At 41.9% G+C, this 9,390-nt stretch overlaps 1 protein-coding gene across 1 annotated transcript in view; it reads right to left on the bottom strand.

Moving 5' to 3' along the window:
- The window catches only part of TUT7 (terminal uridylyl transferase 7), a 42,334-nt gene extending 40,334 nt beyond the window's left edge, over positions 1–2,000 (bottom strand). The window contains exon 1 of the mRNA XM_063295204.1: positions 1,862–2,000. The gene's annotated coding sequence lies outside the window, so the exon portion shown is untranslated. The remainder of the gene's footprint in view (positions 1–1,861) is intronic.
- Between the last annotated feature and the right edge of the window lie 7,390 nt (positions 2,001–9,390).

The following is a 9,390-nucleotide window of genomic DNA, read 5'->3' on the forward strand; positions in this document are numbered from 1 at the left end:
AATATTCTTCCTTCAGAGATTAGGATGACCTTGACCCTGTTGCCCTTTCGTAAGGACTTAAAGACTTGGTTATGTACCGGGGCCTAGGGCCCCAAATGCTTTAAGAGCCCCATTTCTTGAATATATTGATATTTATGGGGATACTTTTTCTTGGCTGCTATATATATTTATTTTGTATTGTACTGTAATGGTTTTGTTTTTATAATTGTTCACCCAGAGTCATTTGGTTGAGATGGGCAGCTATAGAAATTAAAACTCAATCAATCTTATACTAGTAGATCAAGGTAACTGCTTTGAGCATAATTCTTCTAGAAAGAACTTTATTATAGCTTGAAGGTTTTTTCCAAGCTGTTATAGTACAGCTGTAACTTTAAAGATGCAAAATATCCCCCAAACTTACAAGAAAATAGAGCCTGGTGCCTATTTCTATGTAAATATGCACAGGATTGCAGTGAGGATACATTACTAAATATGTTTAGCTAGTGAAAATGTTAGCCACAGAAACTGCCTATTAGAAACATCCAAAGTCCATGAGGAAGTCATGTGATCTATCAAAACATCTTTCAGAATAAATATTTACATGGCAAAGAGACAATGCAGAACAAATTCCACCTTACTGTCAAGGCTGCATTCACCTGAATAAACGTAAACAGCATTACCAAAGTCTGCAGAATGTTATTGTGCCTCCTATATTTTTTCTTTCCACAAAACAATCATATAAATGTCCCATGAAGATAGCTATACAGTATAGTCTTTCTAGAGAGAAGTAATCCTGTCCACAGTGGATGGCATTATCACAGGAAAGAACAAAGCAAGCTCTCTTCTTCCAAAACTATGTAACTCAAAATAATTAATTTACAGTGGCATAACTTTGTGTAGGCTGGGCTCATTTAATTAGATACATACAGTACATTACTTAGATTCATTAGTCACAAAATCCTTTGTTGTTCATGCTCTTCTAATAATGCCTTTATTCAAAATACAGTTCAATAATATCACATTATAAAATTAACTGAGATGCTCATTTTCCTGTCACTTTATTAACTAGGCAATAGCTATTTTCTCATAAAAAGCACTGCTATTTATGATTAACAAATAGTAAAAACAGAAACTAAAATTAACAGTCACTGAAGGGAACTAACACACCATTTACAAGTGGTTTTCTTATGGGGCCAGATTAAATCGAATTAAATGTATATTATCTGCAGGAATGCTTTTTAATATTCAAGCACATGACACTAAAATGAAGCCTGAAGCTTTTCATTTCATATAATAATGTTAAGATAGGCAGACAGATGGAGAGACACTTGAAAAAACTCTTCTTGTCATATCTGAACATCAATCTTGAACCAAATGTGGGTAAAATAATCTAATCTGGTCTTCCTCAATATGATGCCCTCCAGCTACCCTTCAAACCCATCTACTTAGAGAGAATGGAGCTTGCAGTCTTAAATAGATTGAGAAGGCTGGTCAAATATATACTATAATAAGATAAATAGATGACATGACAGCAGAGGCAACTTGTGAGTCCTCCTTCCCCCTTCGGGAGGGGGTCCTTGCATCATCATCCACATCTGGAAGAGGAGGAGCTCCAGCCAAGGTAATTTCTTAGGCCCAAGGAGGAGAGGCTCCTCCGCTTTTCTTGCTACCGGGTCCTAGGTCTTAACGTCCGCCTCCACCACCTACTCTTAAACTGGCGTCGGGGAAAGCCCACCATCTCACCCAAAGGGAATCCCACCGACCGGGATGGGTGGGTAGATAGGTGGGTGGGTGGGGAGTTGTGGGCGTCAGGCTGTCTCTCCCTATATCCCGCCCATGGGGGCGGGAGAGACGGGGCGACAGGGGACAAAGCTGAACTTACTAGCAAGAGATTGAGCCGCTCTTCGGGCCACAGGCTCGCTCCTGCCTTCCCGCCCTTTGCCCCGCCGCCTCGGCCAATGCCGGCTCCTTCCCCCTCGGTTACAGCTCTCCGTCCATTGTGCCAAGGCGGAAGCCCGCAGCAGCCCCGTCGCACAACAAAACCGTCTCAGCTCCTTCCTCCGCCCACACTCGGTCGCGCCGGCTCGCTCCATCCGGTACATTATGTTTACCTCACGGGTTACCGGCGCCATGACACTAGAGGCAGAGGAGCCGTGCCTCCGCTTTTTTTACTTGTCTCCGCCAGTCCATCTCTTTTTGTAAGGAGCAAAAAAACAACCTCGTAGTCCGAAAACCTAGCAAAACGTGAAGACGCTCTCGGGAGAAGAAAGGACTTGTTTTTCTTTTTCCCAAAACAAACTCTTGTCCGTGAGGCATAGTTGCAAAATCATTTTGCGAAATATTTTCTAAGGCAATTAACTCCTAGTAAATTTATCCTACCTTGGCCTACAAAGAGCTAGAATCAACCTGTACCTCAGAGCCCGCCTTTTTATCCTTTTCGTTAACCCTGTGAGGTCGATTAAGCAGAGGAAGAACGAATGGCCCCACAGCAGAAAACTTCCATGAATGAGCAAGCATTGAACCTCTGCCTTTCCAATCCTATTTGCCAGAGTGAGTCTCCAGAATGCAGCTGAGGCAAAGAATATGTAGCTTTTTCTGACTACTGAATATAGTCAGAAATTGTTTTAGAGGGATTTTATTTGAATTTTATTATATATTTATTGTTTTATATTGTAAACCTCCCAGAGTCCCTCCGGTCGGAGGAGATGGACAGTGACAAATTTGATAGATAGATAGATACAGGTTTCTAGTTAGAACAGAGTAAAATGTTTCCTTCAAATTTTATTTGAGAAGATATAGGCAGGCCTAATCCTAATTAATTCTAAAATTAGAAAATAATCTGTAGAAAATAATTGTTTTCCCTCAGTGTATGCCAATTGGAAGTATGTTGCCAAAGTAGGTGGGATAAAATTTATACTGCTTTAAAAGCCTGCTCTTCAAAACATTTTGTGGTTACTTTTTAACTTCATAATAGCTGGTTCAGATGAATACCTCCATATGTTCTAAAATATGCAGGTGCAACTGTCCCTGTTAAGCTCAGTTTTGCCTGTGTGAAATATTCACAGCTTTGTCAGCTCAGGTCTCTCACCCTTCCTCTTTAACATCTACAGGTAGTTCTCAGTTAACCACTGGTTCAACAACCATTTGAAGTGATGGTGCTGAATGAGGAGACTTACGACTGGTCCCCGGAGTTGCAGCCATTGCACCTTCCCTGCATCACATGACTGTGATTTGGGCACTTAGCAACTGGCTCACAATTACAACAATCTCAGCATCCCACAGTGATGTGATCACCATTTGCAACTGCTGCCGGCTTCTGACAAGCAAAGTCAATGGGGAAGTCGGCATGAGGTCATGCTTAACAACCATGTGGATTTGCTTAATGACCATAACCAGAAGTGCTGCAACTGCCATTGTAAGTTGGTGTGGTCACATGACATCGCGCTTTACAATTGTGTTGCTTAACGAAGGAGTTGCCGGTCCCAATTACTGTACTTAAGTGAGGACTATCTGTATGTGAAACTGCTGGGTGAAGTCATTTGTCAGCATGGGATACGGTTGATACTCAGTTGTACATCTCCAACCCTAGCTGATCAGATGACCCTGCTGACTTAGTGCCTGGAGGGTGTGAAGGTGTGGATGGGGAGGAATTGATTCAGACTCAATCCTAGCAAGATGGAGTAGCTTTGGGTTTTCAGCCCCCCAGGTCTGGTGAAATGTCATCTTTGAACCTTGATGGTACTTCCCCAGACAGAGGTGTGCCATTTGGGGGTTCTCCTGGACTCACAGCTCCCGCTTAAAGAGCAAGTGGCAGTGGGGCCGTTGCACAGATTCATGTTGTGTGCCAGTTGCATCCATTCCAGGACATGGAGGTCTTGTTCATGACTTGATCACTTCTCAATTGGACTATTGCAATGTACTCTACATGAGGCTGCCCTTGAAGACCACTTAGAAGTTACAACTGGTCCAGGATGTCATGGCATACGCAGTGTTGGGCACCTCTCAGTTTGCCCATGTCATGCCACCATTGCACCAGCTGTGCTTGCTCCCAGATTCTTTCTGGGTGCAATTTAAGGTTGTTTACAGGACTGCCTTTCCCTGAGGGTATCTACTGCCCACCAGGATAGAGTGGTACGCTCCAGGTCCCTTCCCTTAAAGAATGCCATCTAGTGGGACCTAGGAAGGGTACCTTTTCTGTGGTGGCCCCTACCCTGTGGAACAACCTTCCCCCAGCGATCCAGCAGGCCTCTATCCTTTTAGCTTTCCAGAAGGCCATAAGGAGCAGACTCTTACCCCAGGTGCTGAGATGCAGCCTGGGGAGGGTTTGTTGAGAGCATCCCAGGAGGATGGCTGAGGCCCAAGGTTTTGGTCTTTGTTTTTATGGTTTTTTAAATCGTTTATGTGATTTGTTGTTGTTGTGAGCCACCCAGAGTTGTGCTCCAAGATGGGTGTCCATACAAATCTTTTAAATAAATAATAAATAAATATTAAGATAGAAATAATATAACAATCCCCCCAAATACAGGCCTTCTTGACATCCCACCACCACACCCAGTGAGAAGTTAGGCCAAGCTAACATAAACAATAACAGGAATTATACTGTTTCTCATATTACAGACAGATTAACAGATTTACTCTGAGTGACTTACAGTTAAAACATAAACAATACAAAAAAACAGGGAGGAATGGTGAGGGTCTTCCTCTGGGCCTTGATGCTGTGCCTCCATCTCCAGCTTGGGCTAGCAGCTTGGTAGTTCTCAGTGTCCCATAGATCTACCAAGGGACACTTCACTTGGTTTCCACCCATAAACCCAGTATGTGAGAGAGATATGGGTATCACAGTCTGTGCTGCCTTTCAGGCAATTAAAAGGTAAACATGCAAAAAGTTAAATAATTTCAGTAGTGCAGTCTCCTGGCCATGTAGGGTAAAGGAGTACAGCTAGATGATTTAGCCGTTCCTTTCCTCCTGGAAACTGGACCGATTTCATCACAAATAAATCAATATTTATTTAAAAAGAAGATAGCAAAGAAGATATATTTCATATAAAAGATAAAAGTCCTTATTATTTGATGTATTAAAAGGCAAATATTCAAAGATGAAGAGGATAAATTCCAGAGTTGTCCAGATCATAGTATAACAGCTGTTTAAAAGAAACATACAAAAGAAAATGCAGTATTGTTAATGTCTGGCGAGTAGGTACATTCACAACACAGATGATAACAGTCTAAATTCTACCACATTATTAGGCTGTTCAGTTAAGCTTACATTTGACCAAAGACTGGAATATAACTTTTGAAAAGTACTTTATGGCTTGAGGCCTGTTTATTTGTGGGACCACTTACTCCAAACAGAATCTCTCCACCCAAGGTATGTCTACAGCAAATGTCTATTGAGAGTTTCCCACTCCATGTGAGGTACAACAGGAGGGAATTTGGAGATGGGCATTTTCTGCAGGAGCTGCAGGACAGCAGCTCCTGCACAACAACCTACCATCAGATATAAGATCTGTGCCATCACTCCTGATGTTTAGGAAACTGTTTGCAACCTGGCTCTTTCAAACAGCATTCAGGACTGGAGTGAGGAGTGAATGTACCTGAGATGAATGGTGGTGCTATTAATACAGTATATAATTATGGATTAATGAGGATAACATAGCAATTATGGTACAGGTGGCGCTGCGGGTTTAACCACTGAGCTGCTGAGCTTGCCGATCGGAAGGTCGGCAGTTCAAATCCGCATGACGGGGTGAGCTCCTGTTGCTAGTCCCAGCTCCTGCCAACCTAGCAGTTCGAAAACATGCAAATGTGAGTAGACTAATAGGTACCGCTTCGGCGGGCAGGTAACAGCGTTCCATTTAGTCATGCCAGCCACATGACCACGGAAGTGTCTACGGACAAATGCCAGCTCTTCGGCTTTGAAACGGAGATGAGCACTGCCCCCTAGACCCGGATGTGACTGGACTTAATGTCAAGGGAAACCTTTACCTTTACCTTAGTCCTCACTTAATGATGGTAATTGGGACCAGAATTTCTGTCACTAAGTGACATGGTGGTAAATCACAATGTCACATGACTGTGTCACTTAGTGATGGAAATTTCAGCACTTCTGGTTGCCACTGTTAAGAGAAACCTGCGATGTCGTTAAGCGTGACATCACATGGTCACCATTTGCGATCTCCTGCCAGCTTCCCCATTGACTTTGCTTGTAGGAAGCCGGCCAAGAAGGTTGCAAATAGTGATCACGTGACTGCAGGATGCTGTGACATTGTAATTGCAAGCTGGCTTCTGAGCACCCTGATCGTGATCACATGACTGCGAGGATTCTGTGATCATCGTAAGTACAAGAACTGGTTGTAAGTACCATTCATTTAGCACCATCGTAAGTTTGAACAGTCACTGAATGGGTGGTCATTAAGTGAAGACCAATATTCAGATGTGGTTATTTATTGATCTTTTTATATGTTATTTTATATTGCTGATGTTGTTGATGTTTTTGTTGTAAACCTCTTAGATTTATACCAATTGAAATGGCACCCACTGAAACAAACAAATATATCAGCCAGTAGGAGCTTGGCAGATGTCAGCCCCTGACTTTATCAATGCCAAGATCATGACTGAGGTACTGCAGATTGTCTGTGCATCAAGACATGTGTCAGGAGAAAATGGCAAATATTACTTTAAAACTGGGACAGCTAAGAATGAATTTAGACTGCCTGCATAGTGGACTTGGGATGAAACAAAGGCTGCATCATAAGGACATCTCTAAAAATGGTTAGTAGGTATCTGTGTGTGTGGTTAATGGACATGAGGATAAGCCCGAAATATCCTAAAAACTATGGATATCAGGCTAAATTGGAAGGGGCATCCCCTTTTCACTGTTAAATAGTAGAGAAGATCTCTATAATGCTGCACTCACCAAAAGCTTTTGTTTTCTCAATAACCACAGTTCTGATCTACAAGTGATGTTATTGATAAATGTAATTGGTTTCATATCTGAATAAAATCTGATTTTTTAATTAGCTAACCTTTCTCACTAGATGGCAGTTGATACAAAATAATGCATCAGGAGAATTGGCTTTGCAACCCAAGCATGAATTTCTGTTCTAAATACATTTCTATTTTCATACATCCAGAATAATACAAAACAAATTGTATTTGGTTATTTGATGATACATTTATTTAAATTATAATATTTTTATTCTATTTTTCACCCCAAAGCAGTTGTGTGGGTTCAACTTCAGGTGTATTGCTCTTTCCTGAGTGCTGCTGTAGTTCATCAAATCTTCCATGGATACCCAGAGTTGATTAACCCAGCCAAAATCTTGGGGGTGCCGTACTGAATTAGTCTGTTCCATTTTTCATGTGACAGACTCTATTTTTGGTCAATTAAGCCTCTTTAATTTCAGCCCACATCCTGGGTTAACACCTGAAAATCTTACACAGAGTACTCACCATGTCATAGGTGATGGATTTTGCAGTTGGCATTCATTTGTTTGAACAAATTGGCAAATGCAGCTCTCAGGAATATCATGAAATTATTGTAGTTGTCAAGTCCAGGCTGTTCTTTTAACATAAGCATATTTTTGGGTGCCCACTTTGTAGCTCCCTGAATAATCAGGCTGATTAAAAATTCTACAAGAGATATTGTACATTAGTGGGAAAACACTGAGGAACGTAGTAAATCTGCCAGGATTTCCATCGTAATTGTCAGGCAGGGTGGCAGGTGTTCAGTATTAGAGATAGCTGCAAGGTATTGAGCCAAGAGCAGTACTAAAGCCACTGATTGTAGCAAATTCTGTCCCAGCTACTGGGCTAGCAGGTTCATTATCTGGATTAACAGCTCCATCTGGGTCCCAATTTGGTTCTAATATTGAGCAAGACACTGGTATCTTTATCCATGATCAGTAGGGGTGCAAGAGGATCTGAAGCCATTGCTTAGCCTTAGCATCCTTCTGTACAGTTGGCAATATGGAGACAGAGAACTGGCTGTAGATTTGTTACAGAGAATTAGGAAATCATAAATACAAAGAAGTTCTCTGTCCAAAACCACCTCAGAATCTTGCCCTTCTATAAATTTTCTAATTTTTCCAAAAGAAGGCCTAACCCCTCTCCCTGTTTTTTTTTTAGATGACTTCATATCAGTTCATATTTTTTTATTCAGGACAGGAGACCTTACTTAAGGGAGAGGTAAAGAGTGTTAGGGTGTTACTGATCAACTAAAATTCATACAATTTATTGTGATTTAGTCAATCTGTGATTGGGATTGTACTTTATGAAACAGCACGGTGGTATATATCTCAAAGTTTGTATTGTTACATACATGCTGAACAAAAGGCAATGATTTCCAGCTAAGGCAGAAACTGCAGTTTTTAACAGTGCCAATGATTTCTAACATAAATTTCAAGATACATGTTCATTCTACTAAAAGCTAGCTTGCTTTTCTTACAGCAGCCAGCATATTTTTGAGAAGTTGCAGCTGTTATGGAAAACTTAAAAGTAATAATTCCACCCACCCATCTGATTTAAGCCCACGTGTGTAAACTAGATGTAATAATTTATTACTGTTTTATTTTCTTAGACAGTTTTACAGCCCTCGGGTTTTCTGCTAGTTGCTAGGCTATCTAGTTTTTCCCAGAAATATTTATTTATTTATTTATTTTATTTTATTTATCTAATTTATCCCCGCCCATCTCCTCCCGTCGGAGGCCTCTGGGCAGTTTACAACAAATGATTAAAACCATCAGAATAATAAAATACAACAAAAATACTATAAATAGAAATAAAGAATAAAGAATAAAAATCCAAGCGATAAAAGATCTAAAACAGTCCAAGTGTGGGAGGAGTGGTCTATAACAACCATCCCCATGTAACTCTATTCCCCTCTCCACCCCAAGCAAGGCGGCAGAACCAGGTCTTCAGACTCCGCCGAAAGGCCAGGAGCAATGGGGCCAATCTCACCTCCGGGGGCAGCATGTTCCACAGGGTGGGAGCTACTGCGCAGAAGGCCCGCTTCCTGGGCCCCGCCAGATGAAATTCTTTTACAGACGGGGTCCGTAGCATGCCCTCTCTGCATGATCGGGTGGGACGGGTTGATGTAATGGGGAAGAGGCAGTCCCTCAGGTAACCTGGTCCCATGCCATGTAGGGCTTTAAAGGTAATAACCAACACCTTGAATTGGACCCGGAAGCAAACTGGTACCCAATGCAGCTTCCGCAGCAGTGGTGTTACATGTGCCCTTCTGGGGGCACCAAAAACAGCTCGCGCAGCTGCATTCTGGACCAGCTGAAGCTTCCAGATACTTTTCAAGGGTAGCCCCATGTAGAGCGCATTGCAATAGTGTATCTGAGAGATAACAAGGGCATGAGTGACTGTTCAAAGGGCCTCCTGGTCCAGGAAGGGGCGTAACTGGTG

Source organism: Candoia aspera, chromosome 2 (genome assembly GCF_035149785.1).
Source record: "Candoia aspera isolate rCanAsp1 chromosome 2, rCanAsp1.hap2, whole genome shotgun sequence".
Lineage (NCBI taxonomy): Eukaryota > Metazoa > Chordata > Lepidosauria > Squamata > Boidae > Candoia > Candoia aspera.